This window comes from Erpetoichthys calabaricus, chromosome 9 (genome assembly GCF_900747795.2).
Source record: "Erpetoichthys calabaricus chromosome 9, fErpCal1.3, whole genome shotgun sequence".
Taxonomy (NCBI): domain Eukaryota; kingdom Metazoa; phylum Chordata; class Cladistia; order Polypteriformes; family Polypteridae; genus Erpetoichthys; species Erpetoichthys calabaricus.
Window position 1 is genome coordinate 162,636,810 of NC_041402.2, and position 22,788 is coordinate 162,659,597.

The following is a 22,788-nucleotide window of genomic DNA, read 5'->3' on the forward strand; positions in this document are numbered from 1 at the left end:
GATAATTTTACAAGTTAATGAAGAGTCAACAAAATGGTGTCTATGATGTCACCTTTCTGAGTATCAGACCACACAAGTGCACACTGGTTTTCAATGCTTATTCTTCGCTTCTTGATTTTTGAGGACCTGGGGCCTCATGTATAAACGGTGCGTACGCACAGAAATGTTGCGTACGAATGTTTCCACGTTCAAATTGCGATGTATAAAACCTAAACTAGGCGTAAAGCCACGCACATTTCCATGGTACCTCATACCCTGTTGTACACAAGTTCTCTGCTTGGTTTTGCAGACTTGCAGCACCCAGCATCAAAGCAGTGCTACTGTTCCTGTGTGGTCACCCTTTCTTTCTTAGATCCACATTCCTGACGCAGCTTTATAAATACACTGAAACTAACTGCATATTGTTTATTAGTGTAATGCATCTGATTGTAATTAACCTGTAGCAATATAATGGTCCAGGGAATAGCCATAGTATTCCAAATATCATAACTGCTTTAGCGTTGTTACTCTCACTGCATCTTCTTCTTCTTTCAGCTGCTCCCGTTAAGGGTTGCCACAGCAGATCATCTTTTTCCATATTACTCTCACTGCACCACTCGGAGTATTTATATCACTGTATCTGAGTGGGGAATCACAGCAGCAGCTGATTGGAAAGAGAATTCGGTATACAGCATGAAGCAGACGCTGCCTCAGCCACGGCAAAACGCTTCAGAGACTTTCCTGTACGGACTTTGCGGTTTAGAAAAAGTTTCATCCCAAGTACTATAAACGCACTCAATCAGTCCATCAAGTGCTCCTTGTAGAACTGTTTGTACTTATAAGTACAATTACCCCACTGTAAACTTGCGCTACAGTTATAATATTGCACAACCTGCGCCACTTTATAAAGCGCGTATTTACATATGATGATGATATCATTTTTAAGATGAAATGCAGCAAAATATGTTAATTATATTATACAGATAAAACTTTAACTTCATTTAAATAATCTGTATTGTTAATAATTAAACATGTGAGGACACGGTGCTGCAGCGCTAGCTAGTTCAGGGATTGTTCCTGCCTTGCATTGTATTCTTGCTGGTGCTGACGCGACACTGGAAGGATAGACGGATAGAATAATTAAACATGTACTATGAAGATATTTCAATGTTCCTTAAAAGTTTTGAAGAATCGTCGATCTAAGCTAACAAATGGCTTCACGTCTATTACAGAGCTGATTGTGTGGCAATTGGGTATTTGGAGAAAGAAAAGTAAGGACAGGAATCGGAGGTTAGTACGTTTGAAAGAGACAGTACTTCTGTAATAAATTATTTCATCGAAGGTCACGCATGGCACAGCAAGCCTCTTGCATGAGACATGAACAAGCACTGCGCCACCATGTTCCCATGTTTAATAACATGCTTTCATTCATATCATCATGAAAAAGATATCACGTATACCTCAGTATTTTAATTATTCAGAGAGCTGTAATATCACGAATGTAATGGATTATGTGTCCTGTTGGAGAAAGAGAAAGCCCATTTAAGAAGCAGGTAGTGATTCACACACATAGAGCAGATAGAAGATCAAATATAGAACAAAGCATTTAACATGCTACTTTAGTTACAATGGGATTTGAGAAACTAGTAAATTAAAAGATTTTAAGATGAAGTTTATGATGTTCTACTTGATTAAAGTGGAAATTCCGAGATTAAAGTTGACATTTCGTGCTTTTTTCCCAGTGTGCCTATTTTTTTTGTCTGTACCCTAATAAGCTTTCATATGACACTCAGACGGTGGGCTACAACTCACCTTTTCACGGCGACTTTGATATGTGACTTCTTTTTTATTTCGGGCACTGTGCGACTTTGTGAAGTTGAGCCTTCGAGTTTTTCCGACACTCTGTCACTCGATCAACTTCCTTTTGTTGATTATACCACTGTTTAAACCAACAAATAGTACATTTTTTCTTTGCCTCCACTTGGTATTCGCTGAAATTCTTATATTTTCCCCATGCTTTTCCCATTGTCTTTTTACAGAAGGCTATTTATATAGATTTGCATATTCAAAGAGGCGTAATTCTGGGAGGAGTTGGGGCGGGACAGAAGGCGCGTGCACGTGCTTTACTTTTCACGATGATCGGGATTTATGTAGTGGAAGAATGTGGAAGTTTGCGTATGTACAGATTCCTGCACCTGGATTTTTCTGTGCATACGCACATTCCCGCTTTTGTGCTTACGCCATGTTATAGTGTGAGTTCTACACACGGCGTTATACATGAGGCCCCTGAAGAATACAAAATGGGAGACCACACCATAATTTAGATCTCTTAGTCTTTTTATGGTTTAGTCTTTTTTCTGTTAATATTGTTAATTACACTGTTACTTTCAGTGGTATCCACAGCTAAAATACCACTGTCATGTTTAAGTATTTTCTTGTCTTCATTCAAATCCAAATCTCTGTAATGTTTCTCCATTTATTTACTTCCTGCTCCAATTTTGTAACATATCAGTGTCCACCAAGTTACATTCCCAGCATATATTAAAATTCATTGTTTCTTTTCATTGTTTGTCATTCTATCCTTATCTCATCTATTGCCAAATCTTTTCTAATATGTTGACCGCCCATAATCCCTTTTTATTCTTTGCTACCCAGCTCCATCCTTTATGACCTACACTAGTGGTTCTCAAGTTCAGTCCTGGTGACCCCCTGAAACAGTAGGTTTTTGTGGTAACTCATTTATTCTCTTAACTGGACTCCTACTTTAATTAAGCAAGCCGTTGATCCCCAGTTTCTCTGTTTTTTTTGCATCCATCTGGAAGTTACAAACTGGTTAGGCTACTGTTTTACTAAATGACGTAGAAATGTATATGTGATACAAGGGTAAGAATTCATTCTTTTTATTTTTTAATGTTCTGGTTACTTAAAACAATTATTCTCTAATAGGCACACAGGTGGGCAACACTGAAATACTGTAGCTGCTTCTTTCTGAGTCAATTACCTTAGTGTCTGCTCTGCTCATCATTAATTATTGCTATTCAGATACAATTAAGAAAACAAACTCCACAGAAAAAAGTGAATTAATACAAAGTAAGCAATAAATAAATAAAATACATATACATGCAGAAAAAATAAAAATGCCCTAATTTCATATTAAGTGTAAATCTGACACTGCTGTGGGTTTCTATATGCAAAATAAAATGGAAAAAATGGATCAGCTAATTAAACAATGAGATCAATTTAAGATAAAAATGACTGACTGATTGAAAAAATGCTTGGAACAAAAATGTGCAGCCACAGGGGATGCAGCAGACTGAACCAGAGAACCACCGACCTACGCAGCACTCACAACACGTGTGCAGCGGATTCTTTCTTATTATATTTTCTCCTTGGACAGTGTACTCTGTTTGCTATTCTTCTCTTGTACGTTGTTAAATGTGTAGGTAACTCCTCATTCATTGCTATTCACCCTAGGTTTTTATGTTTTTGTCAGTATTTCTGGGATTTCATGTGCATAATGATTTGCCCACATGCTCTTATTCTCTGAGTACAGTAACCTTTTATTTCTGTTCTCCTCCCTCACACTTACATTTTGTTTACTCTCTCCACAGTTTCTCAGATGTTTATATTTTTTTATATTGATTCATCAATTCAAAAGATAAAGGCTTAAATCATCTCTTGCTGCAGTATATCCCTTTCTTTTTTAGCCTTATTTTTGTAACATATCTTAATAGAAGTACAACTTTCCTTACTTTATTTATAATCAAATCTATTATGGTTACAGAAAATTTCAAAGCTGTTTGCTGATGTCGATTGAAGACCCCTTTCTCACTCCTTTGTGTTTTCCCCTACAGCAGAGGTGAGCAACATCAGGCCTGGAGGTCCGATTTCTACCCAATTTCTAAATGAGAAGTCAATTATTATTGTTGAAGCACTTATAGTTTAATGCTTCATTTTAGTTGTCTCAGTTGTTAAGGTTCCCCACCCTTATTTATTTTAGTCATAAACAGCTGCAGTCACTGTTTTTAATCGCTCCTTACTTGCAATATGATGCAAATGACAAAGGAACCAGCCATTTTCCATCTTGTTGCCATTTACGTCTGTGTGTATTCATCATGAACAATCTGGTTTAACAAAATATTTGGTAGGAAACTGAACAGAAAAAAGAAAAGAACTGAGAAATACGCTCCTGTTTTAGGCTTCAAATCATTTGAATGATATCCAGGGAAAAGAAAACATCTGCAATATAAGAATGACCTGACATTGCAGAGTTAAAACAATAACAAGCCATGAAATTCAATAAGATCTGTTATCGTTACTTAAGCATCTGGATTGGAACAAAAACCTGCAGCCACTGCAGCCCTTCAGGAGCAACACTGCTCACTCCTGTCCTTACAGCATTACGGGATGTAAGGCAGTTAGAAATAACTGAGCGGATGTACCTGGGTTATCCAGCATAGTGTAGAAGTGAGATCAAAGTGGCCTACTGGCACATGTTCAGTCAACAGTCGAGAGATGATTTTGGGAGCACTGATCAGCATCTTTGTAAAGGAAGTGAGATAAAAGTGGGTGAGCCATATGGAGTGAGATCGCTGTCATAAATAACGTACTAATTTACAACAAATTTACATTTCACATGTGTGAATTACGCTTGTGCTCGTCAAAATTGCACTTGCTCTTCTGAAAATGATGCTTGCTTCTGAAAATTACAAGTACAGTTCTCAAGAGAGAACAAACTGTCACGTCTTGAGAAGGTCCTCGGTGTGGGTCATGGGATGGGGCAGAGACCGAGCTCAGGGGGGTGTTCACATACACAGGCGGGGATAGGATTTCAGACCCACACATGTAACGTTATCTGCATTTGCATAGTTAGACATTAGTGATGTGCAAAACAATTCTTTATTAGTAATTTGATTCATTTCATTCAGTTCACTAAAATGATTTGAATCTTTGAATCAATGATTTGTTTATTTCAAAAACAACAACAAGCTATATTCTAGTTTAAAATCTAGAATAGCATCATAACTGTGTAACAACTTTAATTACTAAACAATACAAAAAACATAAAAAGCAAGCAGCAAAATAAGTAATTCACACATAATAATAATAATTCTCTATTGAATTTTGAAAATAAACAAAATTTCAACAATAAATATAATAAAATACAGTCATACAAGTAGAACTTTAGAATAGTGCAAACATCATGATAAAACTGTGAGAACACTGAAATATGACTAAAAAAAATTATTGCGGTTTGTGGGTTTTGGTAATAGCCATTTTGGGAGGAAAACGATGAAGTGCTTTGGCCAATCGAGTAAATCTCCTCGCAGTGTCAAACAGGATGGGATGGCAAACTCTGAAACTGCCCATATCTAACTATGCAAGCACAGATAATGTTACATGGGTGGGTCTGAAATCCTAACTCTGCCCTTGTATGTGCTCACCCCTCTGAGCTCTGCACCCCCCGTGACCGCTTGTTCGCGCTTGAGATTTGTACTTGTAATTTTCAGAAGTGTAAGTGTAAGTCATACGTGTGAAAAGTAAATTTGTTGTAAATTATTGAGTTATTTTTAGCAGCAATCTTACTCCATAGAGCCACACCAACTTGAAAAACCAAGCCAAACACAAGAATTGCTAGAAGTGCAATAGATTTTAATTATCCTTTTCCTTTTTTACTTGTCTTTGACTGACCATCACATTTGTGAATTAAAATGTTTTATTTATTTATTTTTAAATTTAACTTGCACTTTTTCTCTGAGTTGCAGTGGAATTCAAAGGTTCCCCAAAGGTTTTAAGTAGCACTTAAATTCTGCCAGATCTGACCAAAGACCTCTGATTTTGAGCGCTGTGCACTGTGGAACCTCCGAATGTTCTCCATAATCCCAAAATCTACATAACATTTTTGTTTTTAATTTATCAGGCTGCGGAACTTTTTAAGATTGCAAGATATTCAAGTTAGTTTGTCACTCATTTCCTAACCTGTTTAGCTCTGAACAAGGGTTGCAGGGGGTGCTGCGGCCTATCCCAGCTAGAATAGGGGCACAAGGCAGGAGCAAACCCTGCCAGGGTCAGGGTGCCAGTCCATTGCAGGGCAAACACACTAGGGCCAATTTAGTATCGCCAGTCGGACTAATCTACAATACTTTGCTTTGTGGGAAGAAATCAGAGCACCATATTCTTGTGAAATACTAATTTATGTGTGCAAGTATACATGTAAACAGCACTAATTTCATGTATTTATTAGGCTGTTGATGCAATCCAACTTTATCAGCACTGTGCTCTGGTGCCTGAATAACTCCCCCTTTCTGCTACAGGCAGTCACTATGAACTCTGACACTTCAAAATTTACAAATTAAGCACTATATTTGAGTAATTATAATTTGTCCAAGCCTGCACCGAGTCCGTAAGATCATCTTTTGAATAATTTAATTCAGTTTAAATTTGTTTTAAAGAGAAAGGAAATGATAATATATTCTTTTTTAGTTAATACTTCAACAAGAAACTTTAGAAAAGACACTGTTTCTTGATAACGCGTTGACAGATGTTAATTAAAATATGTGAAACTTGTGAAGAAGTTGTACAGCATATGAGAGAATCCCTTGTCTATCTTAAATTAATGATGTACCGTACTCAGTTTTCCCCACCTATGTCTTAATGAGGTCTGCCGGTTAACCAGAGCAAGGCTGTTCATCTGATTAACGGCAGCCAGGCGCTGAGGCAAGCATCTCCCTAGGGATACTCCCCTAATGACACGAGTGTATCGGCTAACCGGAACATCATGATCCAGCATGCTAGATACACAGCATCAAATGACCCCACTGGAATGAATAGGAGAATCAACATACAGCTCAGGCTGTAACCTCAATAGTTCCTTTAAGATTAAAACCCAGTAAAGTATGCTAATAATAAAGTGTGACAGTGGTAATCTTTGCCTTGGAAAATGACAAGTTCTTAACAGGTTTGTTTATGTTTTAATTACTAGCTGTTGGCTTAAAACATATTAAAGGGAATTATTCATTATGGAGAGATTTTTTGCATGCTGCTATTGTCAACCCTGAGTCTGTTCATATATAAATAATACATACAAGGGAAATTCAAAAAGCTTAGTATCAACCTTGCCAAGCAATGCAGAGTTTCTAATACTGGTCACTGGGAAGGTGTTCTTATATTTGAATGTTGCTAGACTACTCTTGGCACAATGGTGCCTTGGTCACTAGACAGTGCCAGGTGAAATCTACAGTAAATGTTCCAATACAAACCCCTATTTTCAGCCATATACAATAAATAACATCTGCTAAGAGGTGCTTTAAGCTAATATTCAGTAATATTGAAACTAAAGAGGGGCTGTGCATTTAACCAGTTCTTTTAAAAAGTATTTAATGAAGCATCTTATTACTAGCTTTTGCCTATGAAATGTCACAATGCATTGAAAGTTTTTAAAATGATTTTGTGAAGCCCCTTACACTCTTAAAAATAAAGGTGCCAGAGTGGTTCTTCAGAGCGATGCCATAGCAGAACCATTTTTAATTCCCAAAAGATCTATCCACATGATGGTTCCAGAAAGAAACTTTATTTATTTACAGTAGATCCATGACAGGCTCCATAGAGTAAATAATTATGAATAGATGGTAACAGATTTGTGAAATCCCATTGGGTCCTGATTTGAAAAGGACTCATGCTGCATACAATATCACAGGCCAAGTCCAGGTTTTCTAAATCAGTTAGTGCCCTGCTATATAGCCTACCATGCATTAAAGATTTTCATCACTTTTCCTATATATTAGGAAGTTTTTCAAAGCGCAAAGAACTAATTTCATATGCAGAGAGCTCTTCACAGAATAAAATTATGCTTCGTCAAACAATAGTTCTATGAAGAACCACACAACCCAGTAAAGAACTATAGATTGCCATTTAAGAACCGGTATTTTTAAGGGTGTGTCACACACATGCAAGCAGGAGGCAGCTAAAGGGCCTGAGTAATTGTAATACCAGAACAGCCCAGGGGGTGGTATGGTGTGCTGACTGTCTTTCTCAGTTCCTTGCAGACCATTCTCGGGAAATCCCACCAGGTTCCGGTGCTCTCGATGATGTCACTTCTGGTCCCGATGACATCACTTCCGGTTCTGGCCCCAAAGATGATGTCACTTGTGGATCTGGCCCCCATGATGATGTCACTTCCTGTATGGGCCTTTAAAGCTGCCATCTTTCTTACATATGATCAGTTCTGTCTTAGATTCATTAGAGTGAACATCTCTGTGCAAACAAAAAACCTATTTAGCAGCCTTGGAAAAATATACACGTGGCTTCCCCAAATCTTTATAATGTCTGTGTTTCATTTGTATCACAGATGTTATTCAATGATCTGTTTGTAAAGGAGATCTGAACATAAGTCACAAACCGCAGCACATATCCGCACCCATATTCACTCTGAATTGAAATTAGACTTAACAATCAGTGTACTATAGACTGCATGACTTTGAAATGTGTGTATTTGGAGGGGAGATACTTGTTGAAAGCCACCTTAAAATATGGCAAACATGCAAAATAGATTAAAAATAGTGATTTGAACCCACAATTCTGGAATTCACACCACAATCATCAATAACATAATAGTCTCTTTTTCCTTGTAGGCTTGTTTACATCTGCATAAGAATATATTTGTACTTGAACATGAACGCTGATGATGTATCAAATGTGTTTGTAATGCACATGTAACAAATACTCATAAAGTATGCTATATTTATTGTTCTTATTTGCTAATGCTAATAATGTCATCTATCCATTTCCCACCCTTGAACACATAGTTTTCAGGAAATTCTTATTTTGATTGTTTATTTCAATTGAACTATGTTAATAACAGAAATACAGTTGACAGTTTTGTAGTGTGTAGAGTGCCTGTTCTTTTTTTGGTTACTTCCATTTAGAGGTTGCCACAGCAGACCATCCATCTCCATCTATCCCTGTCTTTTACACCATTTTCTGCCACATAGACAGCCTTCATGTTCTCCCTCACTACATCCATAAACTGCATCTTTTCCTCTTGCCTAGCAGTTCCTTCCTCAACATTCTTTTTCCGATGTGCCCCTTATTCTCTCCTTTGCATGTGCCCAAACCATCTCAATCTAGCCTCTCTCACTTTGTTACTAAACTGTTATAACTGCGTTGACCCTCTAGTAGTCATTAATAGTGGCAGTCTAATAGTCATTTCTAAGCCTGAATTAAAATCACAGCATCTTCAGCTCTGCCACTACCAGCTCTGCCTACCGTCTTTTTGTCAGTGCCACCACCTCCAAACCATACAACATAGCTGGTCTCACAACCGTTTTATAAATCTTCCCTTTCTCTCTTACAGCTGCTCTTCTATCTCAAATCACTTTTTTGACAGTCTTCCACATAGTCCACCCTGGATGCACTCTCTTCTTAACCTCTCTGCTGCACTCTCTGTTGCTTTGGACTGTTGAACCCAAGTGTTTAAATTTGTCTACCTTCACCACCTCTTCTCCTTGCAGTCGCACCCTTCTACCACATTTCCTCTCATTCACACACGTGCACTTTGTCTTACTCATACTGGTTTTCATTTCCCTTCTCACCATTTCATACCTCCACCTCTCCAGTTTAGCCTCAATCTGCTGTCTACTCTCACTACAGATCACAATGTAATCCATGAACATCATAGTCCACGGAGACTCCTGTCTGACCTCATCTGTCAGCCTGTCCATCACCATTGCAAATAGGAAAGGGCTCAGAGCCGATCCTTGATGTAACCCCACTCTAACCTTGAACCAGGCTCTCATTCCCACCAGACACCTCACCACAGTCACACTATCCTTATCCTGCACCACCTTCACATACTTTTCTGCTACTCCCAACTTCCTCGTAGTACCATAAGTACCATACCAGCTCTCTTGGCATCCTGACATGCACTTTCCCTATATCCAAAAACCCACAATGCAATTCCTTCTGACCTTCTCTGTACTTCTTGATCAACACTCTTAAAGCAAACATCATATCTCTAGTACTGTTTCCTGGCATGAAACTATATTGCTGCTCACAGATCGCCTCCTCTCCTGTAAGCCTAGCAACCATCACTCTTTTCCATATCTTCATGGTGTGGCCGATCAGCTTTATACTCCTGTATAGTAATAATATAACAGTACACTTTTAAAAATGTGGATTACGTGCTTGACAACATCATATGCTATGCCAGCATCTCAAATCATTCATTCAATTAGCACTCTACGATTAAGATTTTAACAAAATTGTACCTCTGTATTACCAGCAGTTTATAAACTTTTTTCCTCCAAGATCCCTCAGAGAACCACAAGAATGTGACATAATATGATATATACACAGGCCATGATTTTTAATCATGTTTTAATTTTGCTCCGGCCTTGGCAAAGGTGCCTGTTTTTGAACTTTACTTACTTAAGCATTTTTGCTTCTAGTGCTATTACACTGCTTACATTTTTGAAGCATAAAATAAAACTAAGAAGCCATTTCAAAAACAGCTTGTGTGGTTTTACTAACTAAAAGCTATTTTTACGTGAGCCTGGATTTCTTAGTCATAACTCAAAAAGAGTTGGTATTTTTTAGGGATATGTAATGACCAGAAATTACCAAAAAATGGAATTTGTCACTGTATATATTTTTGATAACAATAAATCTGCTCACTACTCCCTTGGGTTAATTGCCTGTAAATTATGCTTTAAATGATTAAGTACTTCTGAAAATGAAAAAGTACTTTATAAAATCTAGAATTAGTCACTGCAGACATTTTTTAATAACTTAATTACAGAAGCTATTTCTTTATCTTGTACATTCAGCACTAGAGTGTTTTCATCAGGAAATATAAATGTGTTTTCTCTCCACATACAGAAGTCAAGCCAGTGGAACAAAATGGTCTTGTGGGGTGGTTGCAGCAGTCAGGTAAGCCATGAAAGAGTGGCCAGTCCTTTCACCTGTGCAGTTTAATAAGTGAGAGGTAGTGGTAGTAACTGTGCATGTCAAGGTGCATCTCCTCATGATGTTGTCACGTCTTTGGCATTATTTTAAAACACAACTATTCTTTATGGCAGCAAGAAATGTCATCTTCTCAGTTTTTCTTGTTGGGTCATTGCAAGTAGCCCATACCCATTCTAACTACAGCTTACCAGCAGGAGTGTACTATGTGGTGTGAATTTTAATGCCAGGAGTAAATGGGATCCTATTAAATTATACATGAATACAATCTATAATTAAAACAAACATTAATTGGGGGGTTGAAAAAACTAACAGTCATGGCAAGCTGTATATAACATATTTTGGATACTGATGAAGTGGTCCACTTTAGAAATATATATATTTTCAGTCATCTTGTGGCCCCTTGGAAGTTTACTGAGGCCCCTAGTGGGCTACAGACTCCCTGTTGGAAAACACTGATACTTTAAACTTTTCAGCTGACAGATGTCAAGTGGTAGACCTTTAGCTTTAGTATGGTCAAGTAAAACAGAAGTGCAGTGTATGCTGGGAAAGCTGGAGCGTGAAAACAGGTTTCAGTGTGTTTTGCATAGTCAGTTTGCTTATGAAGAAGTTTGAGTCCCAGGGAACTAAAATTGAGCTGGGTGAAGGAGTGAAGGGGTTTGCTGCTTATGAGTTGAGTTGATAATGTTTTTACAATATTTTCTTCATTTTTCTTTTGCAGATATTTTCATTGTGGTTTGAAAAATTGTAATGTGTCAGCAGATGAGAACCTCTTGCTAAGTGAATGAGAGTTTCTTGTTTTACTTTCTCATTGGTCTAAAAGGAGGGGTGAGCTTCTGCCTTGTAAAAAACAAACTGACACTGTAGATTAAGTTTTATCACTCTTCCTCTGAAACAAATCTTTTGCTATATTTTTGATTGAGAATACATAATCTGCAACTACGAAAAGCAGCCATCTGGGAATGTTCTCCAGCGTCTTGCTATTACTAATGGAACTGCATGAAGATTTAACCCACCCAGATTGGATGATTCTTTGTATAACATTTTACTTACTTGACCGAGGCAGAGGCCCAAATCTCACACACAACGTCACCCACATAAGTCCCAAGTTCAAATAAATATCTTAAAGTAGGCTTCTGCTTCTTGTTCCACAATTGGTTTTATCCCAAATAAATATATTTTGTCAGTGAAAGCTTAATGCCAGTCTAGCAGACCAAGAGGTTCGATTGCTCACTCCTTCTCTAAGTGGGGTCCCTTAAGGGCACAAGTGGAATGCCTTTGTGAAGTACTCAGCTAGGTTGAAATAAAGGTTTATATAAAATATACAGTAAATAAAATATAAAAAAGCATGAGTCAGCAAGCAGCCTGCCATAGAGGTCCCGAGGGTGAAACATGCACAGTGCAGCACAGACAAAAGGCAGGTAAGAGGTTAATGGTAACATAGTTACATAGCTGGTTTTGACATTTTTTCCTACCCCCACATCTAGAAAAGACTTAAGTTGGTGGTCTTTCATTTTAGAAGCAAGTCATAGTTGATTTGATAGCATGATAAAAAAAACAAGTGCCTTACTATTACCAGGGCTGGGATTATTATTAGTTTATGACTTCTCATAGGGTACAAGAAGTTAACATGCAAGGGATTGCACCGATAGCATATATGGAAGCAAGTTTTCTCTCCAAAGATTTTTTTGAAAGTATACAGTGTGGTATGGAATGTCCAGACATTGCTCTGTGGATCTAGTGTCTTTTCTTTTCTTTTTATTTATTTATTCTGTTATGTTTTGTGTATTCATATATTAGTTATGTTTCCAAAAAGTTTTTGTCTTCTTCGTTTTGTATCTGATTGTTCATTAATGTTCTTTGTGTATTTATTTTAATGTATCAATGAAGTATTTGGTATTTTTCATGTCTAGTCTGCTTTTTAATAAACCACCCTTTAGTGTCTGTACTTTTTATGAGTATTGTGTTTTATAGGGGGCTTACATTCAACGTCACCCACATAAGTCCCAAGTTCAAATAAATATGTTAAAGCAGGCTTCTGCTTCTTGTTCCACAATACAATACAATACAGTTCATTTTTTGTATAGCCCAAAATCACACAAGAAGTGCCGCAATGGGCTTTAACAGGCCCTGCTTCTTGACAGCCCCCCAGCCTTGACTCTCTAAGAAGACAAGGAAAAACTCCCAAAGAAACCTTGTAGGGAAAAAATGGAAGAAACCTTGGAAAAGGCAGTTCAAAAAGAGACCCCTGTCCAGGTAGGTTGGGCATGCAGTGGGTGTCAAAAAGAAGGGGGTCAATACAATACAATACAATACAATACAATACAATACAATACAATACAAATCACAGAACAGAACAAAATACACAGAACAGAACAAATCCTCAATACAGTATAAGAATAAAAAATTTACAAGTATGGAGCAGAATTTAACAGTAGATGATATCACATAATATGATCTGGATTTGTTTAGAGTCCTGGAGACCTCAGCCATCAAGCTGCCTCCCCCTATAAGCCATTCCACAGCTGAAACAGCACTGGGCCAGCCAATCCAATGAAAGGACCCCTCTACCCCATGATTCCTGCGATCCTCCATCAGGGATGACTTTACCTTAGGCAGGCAAAACAAGTTGGCAGGTGGGCCGTGGCACCAAGTTCCACATTTGATTACCAAGAAGAGAAACAGAATAGGTGAGGGTTAGTAACAAATTATAACTATCATATTACTTATGTTTTAGTGCTAATGACTAACAACAGAGATGCAGTCTGTACAGTTAATCAGCAGCTCTAGTCAGGATATGCTAAACTGAAGTAGTGAATCTTCAGCCGGGATTTAAAAGCTGAGACCGAAGGGGCATCACTTATAGTAGAAGGCAGACCATTCCACCAATACAGCACAATAGAATCATTTTTATTTTTTTTTTCTACTCCACTCCTCCCAGGTGAGCTTTGCCCAACTCCACTCCTGACTCAGACCCTCCTGGTGGAGCAGCTGGCCCTGGGAGATTTTCCAGTGCAACCACGCTGCCACTACGAAGTACTTGTGGATCAGTCAGAATCTTCTTATGACAGGGGAGCATCATCCTGGCAGCACTCATCTGGACTATGGTTCCCATGCTGCCCTGTGCACAAATGGGAGCTCCTCCAGAAGGATGCTGCCACCCAGTGTACATGGGGAAGTCTCTGGGATGCCATGTCACACTGTCCTTCTATTATAAAGGCCTTACTATCCATTCGAGTCAGGTTGTCAGCCTGACCTTGCCTTCTGTGACAGTGTCTTTCACTAATTTAACCAACTCATTATTGCTTTGATGAATCATAAAGTATACTTTCGATATCTCCTAAGAGTTCCAAAAAAAACTTCCTCTCGACTGTTGAAAAATGGCAGACATCCAATTCAGAAAGCCTTCCAGCTCCTATGTAACCTTATTGGACTTTTCCTGTAGAGAGTTGTACAACTGCCTCTGTCTGGATGACTGAAAAAAAGAAATAAACAATACAAGATTTTGCTTGTGGTCATTAATTGTTTGTTTATTTCTTCTTCTTGAGACCCAGAGGTTAAGTAATCTGTCTATCCTACAACTCAGAGTCAGTGAACAATATGAGGTTTGCAGAAGCTAAAGAAACATGTAAAGGTCCAAAGCTAAATACACAAATTCTGAACCTAATGCCAAAATCGTGGAAGGTGAAAGTTTACCAATCTATCTTCCAGCTGAAATTTTATGGGTTTCCCAAAAAACTGTTGTCTTGCTCACTTAAACATCTGACAAGTGTCTCTGCCTGTATGCAATACAGCCTTTAAAAAATAATGTCACATATTAAGGCTCACGTGCATGCAACATGTAATCCACAACATATTTAATGACAGCCTTAAGGTATGACGTTCAACTACAAAAGCAAATAAAGAAGGGAAAATACCTAAAAGATGCCAAAATAAAAAAAAGTACAAAAACAGCACCATCCCAGATCCTGACAAAACTTTTATGGTGTCCCACTCTATCGTCTTCTTCTTTTGGCTGCTCCCATTAAGGGTTGCCACAGCGGATCATCCAGAATTGTTGTCCGCATATTAATTTGGCAAAATTTTACAATGGATGCCCTTTCTGAGGTAACCCTACCCATTTATCTGGGCTTGGGTACGGCACGAAGAAATGCAGTGGTTTGTGCATCCCCTATAATGTACTTTATTGGATTCTGTTTAACTAACCTAAATAAGCCAGATGGGCTCATCTTTGAGAATTGTAATGATTGGGCATCAGGGTCCAGAGTGTGTTTCAGGCTGTTTTATGCTTTTAATCCCAGATTTCATTGCTTTTCATTTTTACAGTGTCTGGCTTATTTTTTGATCTTGCATTGTTTCCGAGTTCCAAGGTGACTCTGGCGATGTGACTTTGTAATGCGGTGGGTACAGTCACATGAATCAGCAATAATGTCATTATTACAGTTTTACTTATTATAAAAGCAGGCTTGTAAAATCATCAGCTGATCTCATCTCTTTTAAAATTACTATATGATTATGTATTATTAATAATAATAATTCTTTACGTTTATAAAGCGCTTTTTTCACTAAAATGTAAATAAAGTGTTATTATTATTAAAAAATGCCAGACAATCATTTGAGATTAGTTTTAGTTATTTTTTTGTTTTGTTTCAATTTCCATTTTGCACATTTATGTCCATTTTGGCCACATTTATTTTATGTCTTGCTTCTTTTGTTTGGATAGATAGATAGATAGATAGATAGATAGATAGATAGATAGATAGATAGATAGATAGATAGATAGATAGATACTTTATTAATCCCAAGGGGAAATTCACATATTTAACCATTTTGTTAATGATAACCATTAGATGTTAATTAAAGTAGGCAGCTTCTCACAATGATTGAGCATAGCCAGCTACAAAGTAATCCCTCGCTACTTCGCGGTTCACTTTTCGCGGATTCACAACTTCGCGGGTTTTTAAATACAAGTGATTGCCCGCCTATCGCGGAAGTTATGTTCCAGACCCATCAGCAACAGGAGAAAATCCGCGATATAGAAAGACCATATAAATAAACATTTTTATAGTTTAAGCCTTAAAATACCCATCCCACATGCTTTAAACACATGTAAACTTATAAGACACACTTTGTTAACACATATGATATGTGGATGTCGGGCTAAGGATATGAGTAACATCTCACTATTATAAAACATTTTAACTTCACGCAAGACAAGACAGTGAGACAGGAAAATTGGTGATGTACAGGCTTTTAAATTATTGACAGGCAGAGCGACAAGCAGCACAAAGCCAGCACAAAGTCCACTTCTCCTTAGCGTTCATTCAGCTCCCCACCCCCTTGTCAATGCGAACTGCGCCTCCGGGGAGCGGGGTTTGAGCTAAAGTGCGTTCAGCCCTCACATACCCACACACTCTCCTCCTCCTCCTTCCGAACGCGCAGAGCGACAAGCAGGCATTTTGGCAGAAGCAGCACAAAGTCCATTTCTGCTCAGCGTGAGTTCAGCTGCCCCCCTTTACAAAGCGAGTGCAGACACATCGACGTCTGATCGCTGCGTGCAGTGTGCAGTGTGCAGTGTTGGTCTGCAGTGTTTAAGAATGTAGAAAGTGTTTAAGAGCATAGGAAGTGTTTATAAGAGTGTGGGAAAGGTTAGCAAGAGAGTGAGAAAGGTTTATAAGAGTGTGGGAAGGGTTTATAAAGCCTTAAAATATGTATAAATAATAAAATAAATATAGGTCGCTACTTCGTGGATTTTCACCTATCGCGGGGGGCTCTGGAACGTAACCCCCACGATAGGTGAGGGATTACTGTGTGCGAAGAAAATTCATGCAAAGTTCATATAAAACCATTTTTTCAGATTAGTCATAGGGTCTGTCAGTGTTTTTTAATACTTTGCTTTCTTTATTTCTCTGTCACTTCTAACTTTATCAGCGATTCAGCAGCACTTTTTGTCCAGATTAACATGTATTTAACTTATGAAATAATGCAATGTGGTTGGGATGATCAGGAATAGCTGGGACGGTGCGTTCTTTCCTAGGATATTTGAAAAAAAGTCTAGCTTCACTGTTTTGGAGCTAATAAATCCACAGTTACTACAACAATTTAAAAATGATCAATAATAAATTAGGGGAATGAGAGATTTGGGAAGACTTTTTTTTTTTTTTTTTTTAGCCATTGGAATTTTTTTTCCCAAAAACATACCAGCAAAGAAGATCCATCCATCCATCCATTTTCCAACCCGCTGAATCCGAACACAGGGTCACGGGGGTCTGCTGGAGCCAATCCCAGCCAACACAGGGCACAAGGCAGGAACCAATCCCAGGCAGGGTGCCAACCCACCGCAGGACACACACAAACACACCCACACACCAAGCACACACTAGGGCCAATTTAGAATCGCCAATCCACCTAACCTGCATGTCTTTGGACTGTGGGAGGAAACCGGAGCACCTGGAGGAAACCCACGCAGACACGGGGAGAACATGCAAACTCCACGCAGGGAGGGCCCGGGAAGCGAACCCAGGTCCCCAGGTCTCCCAACTGCGAGGCAGCAGCGCTACCCACTGCGCCACCGTGCCGCCAGCAAAGAAGATGACTTCACCAAATTATCAGGAATAAATAGCACAAAACGAAGTGTATACTTAAATGAGTTAATCAATTTGTTTTGCTTTGCAGATTTCATTAAATTGAGTAATTTTCTTTTAATAATGGTTAGTGTTCTAAGAGTAAAAAACAAGAGCATTGTTATTCAAGGACTTCCCTTAAAATCTTTGGTCGGGGTTTAGTTAAAAAAAAAAAAAAAGATGGATTGAGCTGCAAACATAGAAGGATTAGATTGCTTTGCTGTCAGTTTCAATTGCTACCAAAATTTCTTTCGAAATTTCGCCTGCACGCCTCCTTCCATTAGGAAACCATGAATGCATGATTAGTTATAATCAGTGCGCTCGTAGACCGGCCTACATAGCCACTGAAGCCCATATGAGTAATAAAATCACTTCAGTGCATCTCCAGCGTAAGACTAACCTCCTCCATCTTGCTTTGATTTGAACACAGACATACTTAATATCAGGAATGTTATTTACATCTCAGGAAAACCTATTTGAGCTAAATGCTCATGGATTAAGGATTAAAAGAGAGAAATGATTCCCTCGGCTTGTCATAAATGCTTCAGTGTTCTCTTCAGTTAACTTGTCATGCTTGTCGTTTTAACTAAGAGCTACCAAAAGTCTATTTCACTCATGAAAAGTAAATGAATGCTGCTGCTGCTGTTAAATATACAGTGTATACTGTTGATATATTTTATGACAGGAGGGATCTCTCATGGCAGTCCCCCTTGCCCAGAATAAGCCCATAAGTAGAAACAAAAAATTGCTCCTTCACCTGTAGAGAAAAAATGAACACAGGAAGAACCAAAATCAAACAGAACAGAAACAACAATCTGGTGCCCTTCTGGCCAGACTGTGCAGGTCTCAAGTTCCTGTTTCTTTGATGAGTTGGCTTCACACTTGCCCACCTGCTGGTACCAAAGCACTCGGCTCTCACTTCTCTCTTTTTCTTGACCATACCATCTTGCTCCTACCAGCTAAGCCTTCACCCCAAACTGTCCTCCTGACTCGAGACCTCACTGTGCTCTAAACTCCTTCTCAGGGCTGCTTCTGGACACCCACTGGTAAGACATCTAAGGTTAGGTTGCTGCATTCGTCACTCAGTTAGTCATTGCTGGAGTCGGTTTTCTTAGTAGTTTCTTTCTTAGTATTTTCTTTTCTTAGTATTTTCTTAGTATTTGTATGTCACGTTTGTTTGCTTCTTACCTATTTAATGATGTTTTTTAGACAGTATTACAATTTTGGATTTTGTCTGCTATTAAGGGGTAATATGACTCAGGTGCCGCCGCGAGTGTCAGCTATTCCAGCAGCTCTGTGTATGACTTTATTTTTCTACCTTTTTCTCTATTTCACTATTAACTCCTACCACTTTCTTTTATGTGGACTCGTACCCTGGACACTTTTTACTACTTGTGAATTTCCCCTTGGGATTAATAAAGTATCTATCTATCTATCTATCTATCTATCTATCTATCTATCTATCTATCTATCTATCTATCTATCTATCTATCTATCTATCTATCTATCTATCTATCTATCTATCTATCTATCTATCTATCTATCTATCTATCTATCTATCTATCAAAGGGTTCTGTGATGGTTTTTGTCAAATATGAGGATGTTCTACAGTTATATTTTTAAAATTATCAGGAGATCATTTGGATAAAAGTTTTTTGTTTTTTACATGGCAGTGTCACTCATGGGTAAATGGCTCATGAGAGGTGGGTGACTACATGCTCTGCTTTGTAAAGGAGCTGTCTCCAGGTTGGGGCAATGAGTGGACTGATTGCTTGGTTCATTTTCTTGTGGTTGGTGAGTATGGGTCATGTGTGGGCACCCAGTCCGGATTGGAATAAGAATGCAGGCAAGGAAATGTCATAATTTACATCATGTGTGTATATAAATGCATGTGAATTTGTAACTGGCACTTCTTTTGTCTGCTATCCTTATTGTCTTGGTGGTTCTTGGCCCCTACCGTGCACTCTTAGGTCTTAAAATACCTTTGGTGGAGGACCTTAGAAAGTGTCAGTCCCAAATGTAATTATGTTTATGTTTTTAGATATTGCATTTTGCTGTGATTCAAACTAAACTGGTAACCTTAATTTTTTAAATATATTTTTGCATTAGGACTGAAGAAAAACTTAAATGTAGACTTAGTTACCTTAAGTAAACATATAATGGTCATCCTTACTATAAACAGTAAATGTTTACACTCCCCACTCTTCTAGTAACTCTTCAGGGTTTTTAATCGCCTGGGATTATAATTGTCAACCAGGGAAGTATTTTGTTAGATACCCAGTATCCTAACCACTTTTCTTTTCTGCCCTTAGTTAGGAAAACCTGGAACCAGAAGAGCAAGCCTGACTCCGCCTCAGTCTCCAGCCCTTCTACTTCGCTGACTTAAATTCTGGCACATCCTCCAAGAATCATTACTTGACCATGCAACATGGTCATACAGACACATTGATCCAGAATACGTATATGTAATAACCATTGTCACACATGTGCACATGGGAGGCAACGAAAAGGCCTGAATGAGAGTAATTCCTTGCCAGACCAAGGGGTGGCAGAGTGCACTAACTCTTTCTGTCACTTCCCTGCAGACCAGTTTTAGGAAATTCCGCCGGGCCCCGATGATGTCATGTCCGGTTCCGGCCTCAACGATGCCACTTCTGGCCCCGGCCCCACTGAAGACTCACTTCCGGTTCTGGTCTCAATGACACCACTTCTGATTCTGGCCCCACTGATAACATCACTTCCAGTTCTGGCCCCACAGATGACGTCCCTTCCTCCGCTCTTCCTTAAAGCCGCCATCTTTGTGCCAGCAAATCAGTTCTGTTTTGGACTTGAACCTGCGCACATATGTTCTCTGTACACAACTCATTTGTAGCCAGGAGAAATTATATGGGTGGCTGCCCCAAACCTTTTTGCATCTCACTTGTCTCATTTTTGACACCTTCTACAGTAAGACAAATGTTTTTGTGAACCATCTAAAGTGCATAAGGCTTTGCACAGTACTGCACTTATATATATATATAGTTTGTGGCTGAGTGCAAGAATGACTGGTTGGGCAACAATGAAAAGTTGGGACACCAGCTGGGTCATCCCGTTTTAATGCTAAAGTTCAGAACCAAAATTACACCTCTAGGCAATAAGGAAAATGTTACTTGGGCGCAATAATAAACAAAGGAATAAGCTCTTTGGCTTTCAAAAGTAGGGTCATTCCTTGGAGCTCCATCCAGCAGATCACTCTAAGTGGAAAAGTGACATCTCCTTCTGGGCAGCCGGGCTTCTTATAGTGTGCAGACTAAAAGGGGTCGGGCTAAGTGCCCTTACTTGGCAGTTTCTTAGTACTGTGGGGAGAGAAGGAGAAGAGAACATTAGCAAAAGCACCCCTTCTTTCCCCAGCAGGTTATCACATAGGTACAGTATATGGTGTGATTGGTGGGACAGACCACAAATAATCGCCAAAAGAGGTAACCCCATTTAAAGTAAAAAGAAAAGAGTAAGGACTGCATGACTGCATAACAAAAAAAGGCTGAGAAGTAAAGCTGAATTCATGCTGGAGCTCTGTCCTCTGTGAAGCTCTGGTCAGAGTGAGACCCCACCTTTCAGTAGCCATCTACTTTTATGGTGTCTGACTGGAAGGGGATGGGGTCTGCTCTGGGCATCATTGACAGGGGTAGTCGACCCCCATGGACAGCTTCTCTGAACTATGTGCAAAATAGGAGATACAGTTAATGACAGCACCCCCTCTTTTTCCCGGAGTGGTATTGATTATCTTAACAGAGCCAGGAAGATGATCCCCTGGAGTGTCACGGAGTGGTATTGAATACATTAAAAGTGCCAGGAACATGATCCCCTTGTGCACATGTGTGACAATAGAGATATATAGATTAGGTGAACATAGAAATTATAATCTTTATTTCTGACTTGTAAACTCTATTTGTCCAAATAATTTTTAAGCATCTGGGGGCTGGAAAACATGACACTGCTTAAGTAAAGCTGATCTTATCGGTTTTCATATTCAACAAGAAGCTTCTCATAAATATACTGTATGCATGCCCTGCAGCATTTTGAGTTGTACTGGAGCACTTTGGTTATTCATTTATGTTGACACTTAATAAAAAGAGAGGAGAAGGTGCAAAAATGCAAAGAAGACACTGGAGGGAAACAAGATTTGGTCTGAATCCTTTATCCTTTTGCAAGATGTGCATAGCAAAAGGTAAGGCACCAGCCTATAAATGAGAAAATAACTTTAAAATTGAAAAGAGAGAAGCAATTTTGTTTGAAGTTGTATGAAGGTTATTGATTTTTAACTTTATGTTTTGCTTTTACTGAAAAATATGAATTTTTTTATTTTATGTTACACCATGTTACTGTACACTACAGTATAATAAACAAGCTTTCTGTACAATGTCATTATTAATAGGTGTTTTATTTTGAGTAGAGAGAAAAGGTTTCATTATCCTCATTATCTTAAATAAAAATAGAATGAGATTTTTTGGAATGCGTACTGTAATTATGAATAGAATTTAAAAAATGTGAGCATATAAAGATAAAGACATTTTCCGCATATTGAAAAATAAGTAGAAAATGTTAACGAGAAGGCAAGTTGTTTTCAGTGCAGACCACTTCATTAGGGCTTCACATTGCAGCAGCAATCCTATATTATTATGTTTACACAGAGCATGAATTCTTACTTCCATGTTGGACTAACGTAACATTTTGCTATTCTATGATAAACAAGAATGAATTAACATCCTCCCATCCATCCATCCGTTTCACTATCCTGCTAATTCAGGATGAGGTATAAATTGTAAACTGTGTGATTTTGGTTGAACAAAAATGTGTTCTTATATAAATATAGGTAAATCAAATGATGGTTTTGTAAACTTTGTTTTTTTAAAGGCATAGTGAAGTTCTCACAAGACTCTTAATTTTGTGGTGACTACAATGTGCAGCTGGTTAACAGAAGCATCTATATGCCATTTCAAAAAGAGAAGGAAAAATGAATAGTGAAATGTGAATTATTATTATTATTAGTAGTAGTAGTATTGGGATAGGGTGCATGGGTGCCTGCAAAGGGGGTTTTATTTTTGTTCTTACATAGCCCAAAAATAAACAGCAATAATTGACTTCTCATTAAGAAATTGGGTTGGGACAAAAACCTGCAGCAGCAGCAGCCCTCAAGGACTGACTTTGCAGACCCCTGGTTCAGTGGCTAAGGAGCTGGTCTCTAAAG